Source organism: Microcebus murinus, chromosome 18, assembly GCF_040939455.1.
Source record: "Microcebus murinus isolate Inina chromosome 18, M.murinus_Inina_mat1.0, whole genome shotgun sequence".
Lineage (NCBI taxonomy): Eukaryota > Metazoa > Chordata > Mammalia > Primates > Cheirogaleidae > Microcebus > Microcebus murinus.
In genome coordinates this window covers 36,916,839-36,932,538 of record NC_134121.1, presented here as the reverse complement: position 1 = coordinate 36,932,538, position 15,700 = coordinate 36,916,839, and the positions used below count along the sequence as shown (strand labels likewise).

The window sequence follows — 15,700 nt, the reverse complement described above, 5'->3', positions numbered from 1 at the left end:
TGGGTTCTCATGGTACCTTACCTTCTCCCCCCTCTCAAGCATGTACCACAATACGTTGTAGTAGCCAGTTTGCACATTTATTTCTTTTGCTTTAAGGTAAACTCCTTGAAGGCAGGGGCTGTATTTTGTTCGTACCTTATTTCCCTAGGCTCCAGCATAGTCACTGACCTACAAATGGTCAGTTAGCATCTGCCAAAGGAATAAGTAAACAAAACCTCTTTTCTTCTATTTAATAGTTTTAGGCTACAGTTTTGGATAGTAGCTGATGAAGGAAATACATACAAGAGTGCCACTTATTCTCTTAGTTTTCCAATGATACTGAAGTAGGAGAAGCTTAACAGAGGGATTTGATAATGGAACTTGCAACTTAGGTAGAAAAGAAGACACGCAGAGTTTACTCAGAAGGGAATTTGGTACACTTGGTTGCAATGGCTTTTCAAAGAAAAAGTCAGAGAAAGAGACCTCCCAATTGTTCTGTTGAGTTTTATCAGCTTTTAGTGTGTTTTGGTACTAAGCTAATCGAATTAGCATCTATTCCCACCTACAAGTACAAGGAAGCTTATTTCTAAGGGAATAAACCATTTCCTAAAAATATTCAGAGTAGTTACTTGCAGTTAAAAAAAACACAACACATAAATAAGTTAGCTGTCTCTTACCAGGACAACCACCGAAAATAACATGCATATCCCAAGGGTGCTACACTTCCTAGTTATATTAATAAATCAAAACATCTACTTATGATGATTTATTTATAGATCTTGATGCTGCAAACTCATTTGTCATTTGCAATGCAATTTGCCCATCTCTACAGATAATAAAAATTCATTGAATTATGTTTCTTCTTATGGTATAATTTAATATCTTGTTTTTCAGCACCAGAATAAATCCCCGTGATAAGTATATAATTTCCCTATGTTACCCTTTAGCAGTCAATCACAAACAATGCCTTATATACAGACAAGTATTTTAAGAGTTAATGAAACAAATCTTTCACCTTATTTTTTAACTGGAACCCAAACCAAAAGATACAGAAAAAAGCATTTAACTTATTTAGGAATAAGAACAAAATTGCCCAGATAAAGACATATGTATATGTATGTAAGTATATATGTTTTTTTTTTTTTTTTTTGAAACAGAGTCTTGCTCTGTTGTCCTGGATAGAGTGCAGTAGCATCATCATAGCTCACTGCAACATCAGACTCCTGGGCTCAAATGATCAGCTTGCCTTAGCCTCCTGAGAAGCTGGGTCTACAGGTGTGCCTCATTATGCCCAGCTAATTTTTCTATTTTTTGTAGAGATGGGGGTCTTTCTGTTGCTCAGGCTGATCTTGAACTCCTGAGCTCAAGCAATCCTCCCACCTCAGCCTCTCAGAATGCTAGGATTATAGTCGTGAGCCACTGTGCCTGGCCTGTATTTTTTTATATTTTTTTTAGAAGTTGACAGTAGAAATTCTTAGCACAGTCATTTTATAGTTTAGTAAGTTAGTGAAATGATGCAACATCTTAAAACCTGTAATATATTTATGAATTTTGCATTAATATACATGTCGCCAATTATTTTCACACAATTTCTATAAAAAAGATCTAGGTGTTTCAGTAAGTTTTTTCAATATTTTAGAGAGGCATCAAAAGTTCAGTGAATGCCTCAAAAAATGAGAGAATGAAACAATGTTTATCATCAAGTCTACTTCTTGTTTTATAACATGTAAATCACCTACTATAATGAAAAACTTTCTATTTTTTTTTAGTATAAAATTGTTAAAATCCCAATTTAGTTTAAGCCTCTGAAGAAATTTGCTAATTGTTATTGTTCTCAGACATCTCAAAGCCAGGTCAAGACCGAGACTCTTATTTTTCCTTATTCAGATCTTAAAAAACAAAACAAAGACTTAACAACTAAGACTCTCAAATACCAAAATGCTTTTGAACTTCTGTGGTATATTAGCAAGTTTTTGTGAAGTATGTAACTAAGAAACATTAGAATCTGGATTTTCATAAATCCCCAAAGTTATGAATACATCTATAGCACATTTCTTCCATAAAATGTAGTAAAGTACAAAATAGTAATTCAGTGAATACTTCAGAACCTTAATAATTCTATAAATGTACTAATAAAATCATTTAAACCACAAAAATAAATTCTACTTCTAAAATAAACACTACACCCCATTATACTTCCACATTACTGTTGTAACATTAATTGTAAACCTATCGGAATCTTAAAAGAAAGTTTTTTTCTCCATTAGATATTGACCACTTGAGAGTAATTCTCCAAGCAATGAGTAATAGATAATTTCTGAAGTGTATTGAGATAAACAGGCTAAAGGGCTGCTCCCTACCCAAGGGATTGCTCCACCACAAACTCAGGTTGTGTGCTTCCAGTCTACAGCTCAGTGGCATGATACTCATTGAACACTATGACTCTTTAGGACACCTGTCAACAGTAAGCACCATGATTGCTCCATTTCATTGGTCTGGAAAGCAGTTGTCAAAGCCATTTCATGGATAGATGATTCTCCACCAGACTTTCATGACGCAGGGAGCTATAGTGAAGACTGTTGGGATTGTGGTCCCCTACGTTGATGTAATGATAAACTCCACCCACCCCACCAAAAGATCCTTTTATATCCTCAAAAATTTTCAGTTTCAGAGAACTTTCTCTAAAATACAGTGATCTTTTGGCTCCATTGACTCATACTAATTAGTCGCATGAGAAGCAACCAGGGGCTGCAGTGGTAGGCCATAAGCCAGATTAACATTCAACATCGGGACATACAAAGAGTAGAGTGACAAATGAAGAGACAGGTGAGGGTAAAATGGTTTAAGGGTTCAAGGAGAAAAGAGAATGGAAAAACATTGCCTTTATGTATAAACCTTTTTATCCCATCCAGAGCTTCCTTGGTTCTTAGAGATGATGTTAGACTGCAACTTTCATCTGATGTAGCCTATGAAGAAGTAATGAGAGGGCCAGAGCGGAGGTGGTACAGAAGGCACATACTTCAAAATCCCTGATCAACAGCAAAATGACCAAAGATTCTGGTCTCTGTCTATAGAAGGAAGCAGCACCTCATATAAATTCTACTGAATGATCCATCATTAGACCAGAAATCGCTACAGAGGAAAGGATGAAGTCATGATGTGCAACTTACCCTATTCTTTGTTCCAGTTTCCAACCAGCTATACCAAAACATAAAATAGGGCAGACATGTGGCTAAAATTATGAAATATTTTGATAAAAATATTTCACAAAATGCAGAAAATATGAAAATGTCATGTGCCCCCCACTCAGATTTGCCAAATGTTAACACTGGCCATTCTTTCAATAGATATCTCTTTGTGAAAAAAATGAAAATGGAGAAGAGTCATTTTCATCATTTTTAAGCCCCTTTCCCCCTCTATCACTAGAGATAATCAATGTCCTAAAGCTGCTTATCTTTTATGACCATTGCTCATATATTTTTACTACATACATGAACCTCCACACAACATGTTTGTTGAATTTTTCAGTTTTGCATAAATGCAATCATATACTTTTTCACACATGATTGCTTGAGATATATCAATGTATTACTGCATAAATAGCTGTTTTTTAAAAATGTCATTGTGATTCTTGGACCCTCTTGGGCTTTCAATTAAAATATTGCTGAATCAATTAATCTGGGTACATACACATCTAATGGGTGCAGTGCGCACCATCTGGGGGATGGACACACTTGAAGCTCTGACTTCGGTGTGGCAAAGGCAATATATGTCACCTAAACATTTGTACCTCCATAATATGCTGAAATAAAAAAATTAATCTGAAAAAATTAACATCTTTATTACCTCTTGCCATTCATGTACATTGTGATTCTTTCCCTTTCATCCAATCTTTTAGATCTTTCAAATGCCAGAATTTGATGTGCAGAAAATATGATTAAAATAGTATCATAGTTTTCCTTTCTCTTCTCTATGCATAATTATATTTACATTCCTTCTTTTATTACTCATTGAGTCTCTTTTTAAAATCAATCTTGCTTATTTTTTAATGCAATCTCCTTTGTGTATTTTTCAAAGGGCCAGTTTTGGTTTTGTCGATCATCTCTTGTTTGTTAGTTCTTGTTAAAGGCCTTTCACTCATGTCATATCCATAGTTATAGGTTCATTGTATTCATGATTATGAACAATCATTTTTACTATTATAGTCCCTATTTTGTTATGGCTGACGCATAAAAGTACTCTCAATTTTTCACATTGATCTTATATGCAACAAACCCGTTACGTACTCTAACAATTTGGCTGTAAATCCTTTGAAATTTCTATATAGATAATCATATCATATTCAAATAGTGACCATTATTTTTTTCTTCTTTTCCAGTCATTGTACAGTTTATTTCTTTTTCTGGTTTTTCCATGGCTGAGACTTCCAGTAACAAATTTACATGCTAGCAATGGCACTAAATATCTTACCAAATACCTGTCTTTAATGAGAATACTTCCTACCTTTCATCCTTAAGTAAGGGTCTGAGAGAGGATGTTGGTATATATCCTTCAATAGATTAAGGAAGCTTTATTTGAGCCTTACATAGATAACAATTGTTATAAATAATGCTAAAATTTAGAAATATTTTTCAGCTTCTCATGAGATGATCATAGAATTTTTTTCTTTAATCAACATAGCAAATTACATTGAGGATATTTTTTTTCTTAGAAACAGGGGTCTCGCTCTGTTGTCCAGGCTGGAGTGCAAGTGGCACGAACATAGGTCACTGCAGCCTTGAGCTCCTGGGCTAAAGTGGTCCTCTTGCCTCAACCTCCCCAGTAGCTGGGGTTACAGATGTGTACCACTGTACCTAACCTATAGTGAGGGAATTTTATGATGGTAGTCCATTATAAATTTCCTGGAAAAAATGGCTTTTTAAAAATAATACATTGTATCTTTAATACTTTGTTGGATTTCCTTTGCTGATGTTTTAAGATTTTGCATATCTGATCACATATGAGAATAGCTTATACTTTCTCTTCTGTTTTTATCTGATTTTGGTTCAAGATTATATGAGGCTCATAAAATTAATTGGGCAGCATTTCTCTTTTCCTATTCTATGAAATAGTTTGTTTTAAATATGGACTGTTACCCATAAGTGAATTTATAGCTAGAGTTTCCTAAGAGGAACGTTTTTGTAATGATTACTGGTTCATTTAAATTTTCAAACCTTTTTTTCAAGCAAGCTTAATCATTTGTGTTTTTCTAGAAAATTACTCATCCCTTACAATTTTAAATATTTGTCGTAATAGAATAACTGATTAAAATAGTATCATTGCCTGGGCATGGTGGCTCATGCCTATAAGCCTAGCACTTTGGGAGGCCGAGGTGGGAGGATCACTTGAAGCCAAGAGTTCAAGATCAGCCCAAGCAATACAGCAAGACCTTATCTCTACAAAAAATTTTTAAATGTTACCCGGGCCTGGTGGCATGGGCATGTAGTCCCAGCTACTCGGGAGGGTGAGGCAGAAGGATCGCTTGGCCCCAAAGTTTGAGATTGCAGTGAGCTATGATGACACCACTGAACTCTAGCCCAGGCAACAGAGTGAGACCTTGTCTCAAAAATAAATACAATAAAGTAAATAAAGAATAAAATACTATCATTTCTTTTATCCCTTCATTATAACATTTTTTCCTTACTCATTCAGTTACTCTTTTTTTGTTAAATCAATCTTATTTATTTTTTAATACAATCATGTTTGTTTATTTTTCAAAGGGCCGACTTTGGTTTTGTTGATCATCTTGTTTGCTTCCTATTTCATCATTACTTCTTTTCAGAAGATTCCTTTGCAAATAAAGTTCTAAAATACTTGAGGATAACTATTGCAAAGAGCCAATAAAATCAACAATTAAGATGGGAATATGCTCCAGATAGAAAGAAAACAGAGGAAACAAAGTAAATTTAAAATGAGAAGATTCAAAATCTACAAGTAGATTAAAATATGACAAGAACTGCTTTTTATTGAAGAGATAAGGCTTTAGACAATACCTACTAGGGAGTTGGGAGTACAAAAAGTATTTAATGCATAATTGTTTTCTGGCAGAAACCATGTAGAGAAACTAATTTACACATTGGTTAAGTATGTTAATAACTTCACGGAGTACTCAGCCTAAGCCTTTCTAATGTCTCTTTTAAGATTTTTTCTATCACTGCTCTGTGTTTGGAGCAAAAGAGGGGCTTGAAATACAAACCTACAATGTTATCTTTTTTTTTACTTTTATTTTATCATATTATGGGGGTACAAATCTTGTTAGGGTTACATATATTGCCCCTGCCATTCTTGCCCCCATCCCCCACCTTACCAAAACATCAAGCGAGTCCTACCCCCAGGTGATGCACATCGCACCTATTTTGTAAGTATATATCCTTCTCCTCCTCCCCCCTCCCATCTGCCCACCACCCGATAAAAGTTTTTTTGGGTTTTTTTTTTTTCCTTCTTTTTTTTGACCTTTGGGTTACATTGTGTATCTTTGCCTTTCCCTAGGAAGGGTTAGAAGTCAATGGCAGACATTGTGGGAAGTTACAGATACTCCAGCACCTCCCTCTCATTTCAGGAAATTTTGAAAGATAACCTCAGTCTCAAGTGTCATGCAGGCCTTAGATACATAAAGCTCTTTGAACTTGCTAAAATATAAAAAATTGAATTCAAACACATATGCAATGGGCTTCCTATCTGAGCTTATCTCTTGTTCCTACTTTTGCATAACACTTTCCTCATCCCAGTCAGAATAACCAGGGCCCCTGTTGAAGGTCTGGCTGTTTTGCTGCCTTTCTACCTTTGTCCACTCTTTCACCTTTCCTCTGTCCCTTCCTTGAGCACTAGACTATGAGCTCCTAGAAGACGGAAAGTACTTTTTATAGGTTTGACCTTATTGCCTAGTACAGTGCCTGGCACAGAGTGATCAACAATTATTTCTTGGACAGATATAAGTGCTTTCTTCTGCCATTGATATCATTCTAGCTCATCTCTACAAATAAGAATACTAATACTAGACCTTGAAGACACTACAAGTCTAAATTATACTCCTTCAAGAATCAGCTACTCTCTGTTACAGAGCCTTTCTTTATAATCCTAACTGGAAATAATTTATTTCCTTTTTTAATTTGAAAAATATTTTAACAGATCTCTTTTATGCCACTTATTATTTTCTATAATATAGGCTAGTGACTTATGGATACAGACTCTCTTTTTTTATAGGACTATAAACTTTCTTAGAGTAGGATATGTCTAATTTTGGTTCTATACATAGCAAAGCAAATTATAAATATTTGCTGAATAATTTATAACAAAGATAAATGAACATTTTTGGATTTTTTTACTTGTTCACTCCTTAATCATTATGTTCATCAGGCCTTTATGAAGATTCCTGAACTATGGTGATGTCATGTCATCTGGAGAGATGATGTCCTATGGGCATTACATGTTGTTTTCCTTCCCTTCAAAGAAGAATCAACCCCTCAACGCTGGTTTCATTGCAAGGCTACATACAATTCCCAGGCTTTTAGAGGATCTCTAAAGCAAAGGTCAACTGTAATCTGTAAATCTGTAAGAGCATTTCTCTTCTGAATTTATAATTGTGAGATGTTTAATTTTAGAGGGGTAAGAAAAATTTATGATTCAAATCTCATACTGCAAATCAAAATGTTAAAACACCTGGAGGATTTTTATGTTTTATTTAAGGTGTATTAACATATTTTTGTTTCAGAAAAATGCATGTTAGCCCTGTTTCAATTAGACTTAGAAAAGCTGATGTAAGCACATCAAAGCCCTGTAGGTATGTGATTGAGGTGTAAGTTCTAAGATCAGAGAATGAAGTTTCAGTAGTTTACTGTAGAGAATGTTGAGCAGCAGTGTACAGACTGAAATGCTACAGATGCATAAACAGTGGAGTCACAGAGACCAAGGTTCCTGTCCTGAGTCAGCCAGCTACCAACCTGGGAAAGTCACTTAGCCCTCCCCCAAGCCTTGCTTTCTGTGCCTGAAAGCTGCGAATTATAATCCTGACCTTGCAGTATGTTTGTGAAGACTACTGAAAAGTATGAAAGCATTTAATACCATATTAGGAGACTATCATTTATAATTTATGGTCATTTAGCATGATGACGATGATGAAGAAAATTTTCCACAAAGCAAGCAATGCATCCTGGGTGCAAAGGCCCTAGGTTGAGCCCTATAAATCGGATCTTGAGTCTCTGCTTTGACGAGGTAGAAGTAGTTTGTCCTCAGGGTCATGAGTATGACAGTATATTCTGGTGCAAATACTTTGGGAAATTTTAAAAATTACATTCTCAATGGCTTGAGCATTAATCTTTTATAGGTGATCATAATAAAGTGGAACAGTCTATCATAAAATGAAGATAATGCTAAATAATTTTATTCAGTTATATTAACCAATATATAAAACATGAGATGCTTTATTAAAACAAATGAGGAAAAAAAATGTCTAAATTGATGAAAGTATATTTGGATATTTTTTTCTTCTTCTTTACTATAAATCAATGAGCTGTAATAGGGGATAACTGTTTTCTCACTTTATATGTATGTGAACTACATACACATGCAACACAACAAAGACTACATGTGTTATAAGTGACATGACCTGAGAAGAACTGTAAGAGATCACGATATTGACTAGGGTCTACAGATTTGTGGAGAAGAGAGAATCGTTAAGGAGGCAAAGACCAGAAGTACATGCTGATGCAGAAATGACTTCAGCATCATAAAAGAAAACAGTGAAAACTCAAAAAGAAATGAGCATTGTTTCCCCAGGTAACTAGCCCCAATGGTATAGCTGTGAAGACAGTTATGTTTTAATGTTATCCATGGACAAGGAGGCAGAACTTTCTGTGAGGTCAGAAAGGAGTGAGGATGAGCCCATATCTAGGCTGAAGGGGGGGTGGGGTACAGAGGTGAGGAAGAAGCCTGGCCAGGGAGACCTTTCACCTTTCCGCCCCAATATGCCATGAACTGAGTTAGTTATGGTAGCATGTCATTTATTAGGAATAACACTAAGCAATTTATTACAATTTTTCTTATAATCCTTATAATGATTCTGTGGTGAGGAAACTCATGACCAGATGAGGAAATTGAGGAACAAAGAGGTTAAGTAACTTTCACAGATTCTTTCAAAATCCCTAATTCTCACAACAACCTTAGTTTAGCATTATTAATCTTATTTTCATACAAGGAAACTAAAATTTGAGTAACTTAACAATGGTCACATAGCTGACAGAAGAATCAAAATTTGAATAATAGGTCTGTGAGAAAATGCAGAATCACATACATGTATACATTAGGACTCGGGATACCACATTGTTTCCTACTATCGTAGATAGTAGTGGATGTCTAGCTCAAATGGTTACTGAGTATCGTGTGCAAAGGCCAAAGCTGTATAGAATTATAGAGATGGAAAGGTCCTTAGATATCTTTTATTCCAATATGCTTATTTTATACATGAGGAAATACTCCAAGGGAAATAAATACTTCAAAATTAAACTGTGTTCATTATATTCAATAATTATTAAGATGAAGGATGAAAGTCATACACACACAGAAGACTAATTTACCCTACCTACATGTGTAGTTTTATGATACCAAAATTAATGCTTTTTGATTAATGATTAATAGCCTATGATTCTTCTATACTATATTAATTCTCTTTGTAAAACTGAAAGATTGGAGAATGGCAAGTTTAAACACAAAAGAAAGAATGGAAATATGTCAATCATTCAATGTGTCTTGTTTTGAAGTTAGGCAGCTCTTAGTGCTTTTTCTGCCCAGGATTGACCCTGAAAGGGCTTCTTCTTCTATAGACAGAGAATTAGGGAAACAATACATATTTACTGAAAAAGATAAATGTAGCTTACTTGTTGGCCAAGTAGTATATATAGACATCAGGGCTATGTGAGGAATTTTAACTTAAATCTTGCACTGGACATGATAAGAAAATCCTACACTCAAAAAGTAAAAAACCTCTGAGAACTGGGAAAAGGAAAAAGAAAATCATTCTATAGAAACACTTTTACAACCATCCCCACAAGAAACTCCCGCAGAAAAAATAATACCCATTGAACAAAAAAATTCCTAACTAAAATTAGAAACAGAAGGAAATAAAGTCAATATGCAGAAGAATCAAATTCTAAAATCAAAATGAGAATGTGTGCTGTAAGAACCAAAAATAATATGCAATCAGGATAAAGACAATAACATGTTTATAATAAAAGAAAAGAAGAGATAGCAACCATAATGAAAGAATTTTCCATGTAGGAAAAAGAAAAAAAAAAAAACAGATTTTAAAATTAACCAAAATAGGCAAGGACACACAAAAAGAAAACTACATATGAATATAGATGCAAAAATTCTCAACAAAGTATAGCAAATCAAATCCAACAGCACATCAAAAAGATAATACACCACAGTCAAGTGGGTTTTATTCCAAATACAAGGATGGTTCAAACACATGTGTTTTGAGTCAACACATAAACCGAATTAAAAAACAAAAACCATATGATCTCAATAGATGCAGAAAAAGCATTTGATAAAATTCAGCACCCCTTCATGATAAAAGCCCTCAACAAATTAGGTATCAAAGGGATATAACTCAAAATAATAAAAGCTATATAGGACAAACCCACAACCAACATCATACTGAACAGGGAAAAGTTGAAATCATTTCTCCTAAGGACTAGAACAAGACAAAGATGACTACTTTCACCACTCCTATGCAGTATAGTACTGAAAGTCCTACCTAGAGCAATCGGAGAAGAGAAAGAAATAAAAGGCATCCATATTGGAAAATGAGGAACTCAAATTATCTCTGTTCACTGATGATGTGATCTAATACATAGAAAACCCCAAAGACTCCTGCAAAAGACTCCTAGGTTTGATGAATAACTTCAGTAAGGTTTCAGGGTACAAAATCAACATATAAAAATCAATTGCATGTCTATACACCAATAATGATCAAGCTAAGAACCAAATCAAGAACTCAATCTTATTTATAATAGCTATAAAAATAAATAAAAATACCTAGGGATACTTTTAACCAAGAAGGTAAAAGATCTCTACAAGGATAACTACAAAACACTGACAAAAGAAGCCATAGATGACACAAATGGAAAAACATCCCATTCTCATTGATTGGAACAATCAATATTGTTAAAATGACCATATTGCCTAAAGCAATCTATAGATTCAACATAATTTCTATTATTATTTAAAGAATTAGAAAAATAATTGAAAAATTCATATGGAACCAAAAAAGAGTGCACATAGCCCAAGCAATCCTAAGCAAAAAGAAGAAAGCTGGAGGCATCATGTTACCCAACTTCAAATTACAAGGCTATAGTAACCAAAACAACATGGGACGGGTACAAAAATAGTCACATAGATCAATAAAACAGAATAGAGAGCCCAGAAATAAAACCACATACTAACAACCAACTGATCTTCAACAAAGTCAACAAAAATATACACTGGGAAAAGGACGTTCTATTCAATAAATGGTGAATACTTCTATGCAGAAGAATGAAACTGCATCCCTATCTCTTAACATACACAAAAATTAACTCAAGATGTATTAAAGACCTATATGTAAGACCTGAAACTATAAAAATCCTAGAAGAAAACCTAGCAAAAACCTCTTCTGGCCATTTGCCTAAGCAAAGAATTTATGACTAAGTCCTCAAAAGCAAACACAACAAAAAACAAAAATGGAGAAATGGGATTCATTTAAACTAAAAAGCTTCTACACAGCAAAAGAAATAATCAACATAGTATACAATCTACAGAATGGGAGAAAATATTTGCAAACTATGCATCTGACAAAGGGCTAATATCCAGAATCTATAAGGATCTCAAACAACTCAGCAAGATTAAAACAAATATTTTTCAGTCACTGATATGTTCATAAAATGTGGGTTGACCACAAGGAGCATGACGGAGAGAACACTTAAGACATGAACAAATCCTAAGAAAGTCAATGGACAGATCAAACAACTTGTGAGGAAGTGATGCAAAGTGAAAACTAAGTCTCACTGAGGAAGGTAATTTCCGGAGGCCAAAAGACTCCTCAGATGTAAGGTTTTGAAAGTCACAGGTCAACAGCTATTTCTTCTAAGCCAGTGTTACCTAAAATTCCTGTGTCAGAGACACCTTTGAGAGTCTGAAGGAAGCTTAAAGCTTTACTCCCAGAAATAGGCACGTATATGCAAAATATGCCTACAATTTCTAAAGCCTAGGATCTGAAACCTAATCCAAGGAAATCCATTATTAAGAACTTCTGTTGTGGACTGATAACGAACCACACCGATCCTGGGCCACACGTCACTGGCATGTGACCTCATTTTGAATGCTGCTCTTTACTGAAACAAAGCAGAGATCCTTTTAGAGCAACCAACTTGGGATGTGGAGAGGAATTTTTAGAATAGGGGCTCCTCAGAGAAGGCACATTCCAGGTGGGTGGGCATGGCCTTGGAGTGGACGTCCTGGGGTTGGGGTGGATGAAGGAGGAGAATCCTTTGCGAGAGGCATCATGGTGTCCTGACATGGTTGAGCTGGAGAGCTATAGCAGGCTGGGGCTTTCAGACACCAGGGTCCAAAGCAGCTCAGAGCATCTCCATGCAAAGCACGCAGAGCACCCTGTAGCTTGCCCTTCCCCAAATCCAGGTAACTCTTTCTGCTCTGACTTGTGCAATTTGTTCTAAGAAATTAGGGCAAACAAAGAAAAGGAGAGGGACAACCATTTTGGAAAAGGCCCGCTTTCATCATTTTATTGACTCTGTATTCCCAGTGCATAGCAGAGGCCTGGGATTTCAATCACCCCTCAGTAAGTGTTGTATTGATTGGAAAAAAGTTAATTCTAGCTTCTTTTCACAAACAACAATATCCGGGTATTTTAGAGTTTTAAAATTAGAGTCAGCTTTCTCACTGCCGTTACTCTCTTTAATAAAGAATGTAATCTTAGTTTTGAAATTATGAATTTTTTAATGGAATTCAGTATCGCCATTTGTTTTAGTGTTGTAGCTTATAAATGGTTTAATTTTTTCCTGAATTGACTCTCATGCCAAAAAAGGTTATCTTTTATAGTTTCAGCCACTTTGATTACTGGGAGAAAAGGGTTACTTTTCTTTAGTTTTATCCCAACAAGCAGCTTTCAGCAGTAAAAGCAATCTGGGGATTTATTTTTTTTGCAAGAATGAATTGGAGTCTACACTATAAAATTTTTTAACTTTAAGTTGATGTATACCATACATGCAGAAAAGTGCACCAGTGATGAATGTATTGGCTGATTAATGCTCACAGAGTGAATTCCTGTATGTGTTTGCCACCTAAAATCTAGGTCCTACACCAAGAAATATATGACTACCCTCTAGCATCCCAGAAGCTCCAAATGGAAGCAGGCATATGCAAGAAATCTTTTATAATTTTCATTGTAATTTCTTCTTCGATCCACAGATTTATTTAGAACATGTCACTTAATTCTCCAGTATTTGGGGATTTTCTAGTTACATTTATGTTATTTACTTACAATGTAATATCACTGTGAAAAGAATACATATTTAACCTTCTATATGTTGCCTGTGTTTTGATGTTTGTTATATAGGTTATTGAAAATTATTGTTAAAGACTCTCATTGTAATTGTAAGTTCCTCTACTCTTTAGTTCTGTCAGGATTTGCTTTATCGAGTTTAAGGCTATGTTTTAGGTGAGTGAAAATTTAGAATTATTATATCTTTCTAGTGGATTGACCCTTTTATTATTACAAAATGTCCTCTTTATCCCTAGTAATATTTCTTGCCTTAAAGTCTTATTACTCCGGTATTAAACTATTCGGAAGGTATATATTTTTTATATTCTTCTATAATATATTAAATCTTTGTTATCTTCACTTCATGTGAAAGGTATATCCCTTGTTGGATATATAATCTTACTGTTCTTTTAGTTGTTGGTATTATAACATCAATACTTCACTTATTAAAGTCTAATATAAATTTTTTTGCCATTTCTTGAACAATTCAAGGTTCTTTGAAGTTTCAATTTCAATAATGTCCTTACCTCATTTGATGCCATTATTTTGGGGACATTTAATTCTGCATGCATTCTGAACTAAAAACAGTATTATGCATATTTTATTTTTATTATTGATTTATAGGGTAAAAATTAATTTGCAGATTTTTTTTTCATTTCTGTCTGAATTTTCTTGCTCCCATTTGGGATCATTTTTCTTCTGCCTGAAGAATTCTCTTGTATTTACTTTTCTCAAAATCATTCAGTTTTTGCCTAAAATGTCTTTATTTTGCCTTTGTGTTGAAAAGATATTTTCCCTTGGTATACAATTTCAGGATTTTTGTGATTTTTCTTTAATTTAAAATGTCCCTCCATTTATTCTTCCTCCCATAACTTCTTTTGAGATGGAGAAATCTGTTTATTTTTTCTTCTTTGAAAGTTATCTCTTTTTCCTTCTGTCTGCATTTAAAGTTTTCACTGTCTTTATTAACAATTTTACTATGTTATCCCTAGGTGTGTTTTTATTTAATTTTATTCTGCTTGGGGTTTGTCCAGTTTGTTGAATTGGTGGGTTGGTGTGTTTATCAGTTTTAGAAAATTCTCAGGTCTCATCTCACCAAACATGACTCCTGTACCTTGTTCTGTACTTCCCTGCTGTCTGGGCTCTTGGCTGCTTATGGCTTGGCAACCTTAGTACTCTATGATCCCTTCTGGGATATTCAAAAAATATTTTATGCACATTATCTAGTTCTTAGCAAAAGGATCAATCTGATATAAGCTAATCTTCCATAGCCAGAAGGAGAACATTCCCTTGTGAGGTGATACTTTTTATACCATAATAATCACAGTCATAGACTGAACACACAATGTACTTATTTTTACTTACACGCAGTCGCAAATGTGTAATGTGGGCCAACTTTAAGGTAGATAAGAAAGCAATATTTCAAGCCTATTAAGTAAAATTTAGATCTTCTGCAGTCCTAGTCACCAGGTGCCCTACGTGGGAGTGCCAGGGCAATGTGACCCTCACTGTAAACCCATGGGTCCAGGAAGGACTGCCAAGTCATAGGCTTGGGTCAGGTGAGGCAAAGCCACTGCCAGAAATCCAAGCCAAAAAGAGGCAGAGGAAGGGAAGCAGGTAGAGGGAGAGGCAGAGTAGCATATTAGAAGATACCCCAAAACACTATGGGGTACAAGCTACTTCCTCATGCACAGATGATGCTCAGGCATCCTTCTAAAAACAGACAACTTCCTGTCTCCAAGCTTCAGGTTTCCTAAAATGACGATAATCATGAATCATTCATTATCTTACAGGCTTGTAGTGATTGCAAATAATAAATATGCAAATTGCTTAGAATAGTGTCTCGTTCATAGTAATTGCTTAATAAGTTGGAGCTATGATAATGGTGATGGTGATCATGATGGTGACTGTGCTGGAGATACTGATGATTGTGGTGATAATCATGGAATGAAAACAATTGTCATTATCATCAGGAAGAAGACAGAGGATATCAGTGCATGGTCCTGACATACCATAGCTGACTTTCTGGAGGTATGTATACATATACTGCACATTAAGGCAAAAGAGAAAGTCTAGCATTTAATGTGTTTAAATTGTTTGTTCTACTTTAAAGTGATCATGTTCCTGAGCTTCTATCTGATTGATGTT

At 34.9% G+C, this 15,700-nt stretch overlaps 1 protein-coding gene across 1 annotated transcript in view; it reads right to left on the bottom strand.

Annotated features, from left to right (window-relative positions):
• Window positions 1–15,700, bottom strand: part of CA10 (carbonic anhydrase 10) — a 464,685-nt gene that overhangs the window by 333,393 nt on the left and 115,592 nt on the right. The gene's annotated exons all lie outside the window — the stretch shown is intronic.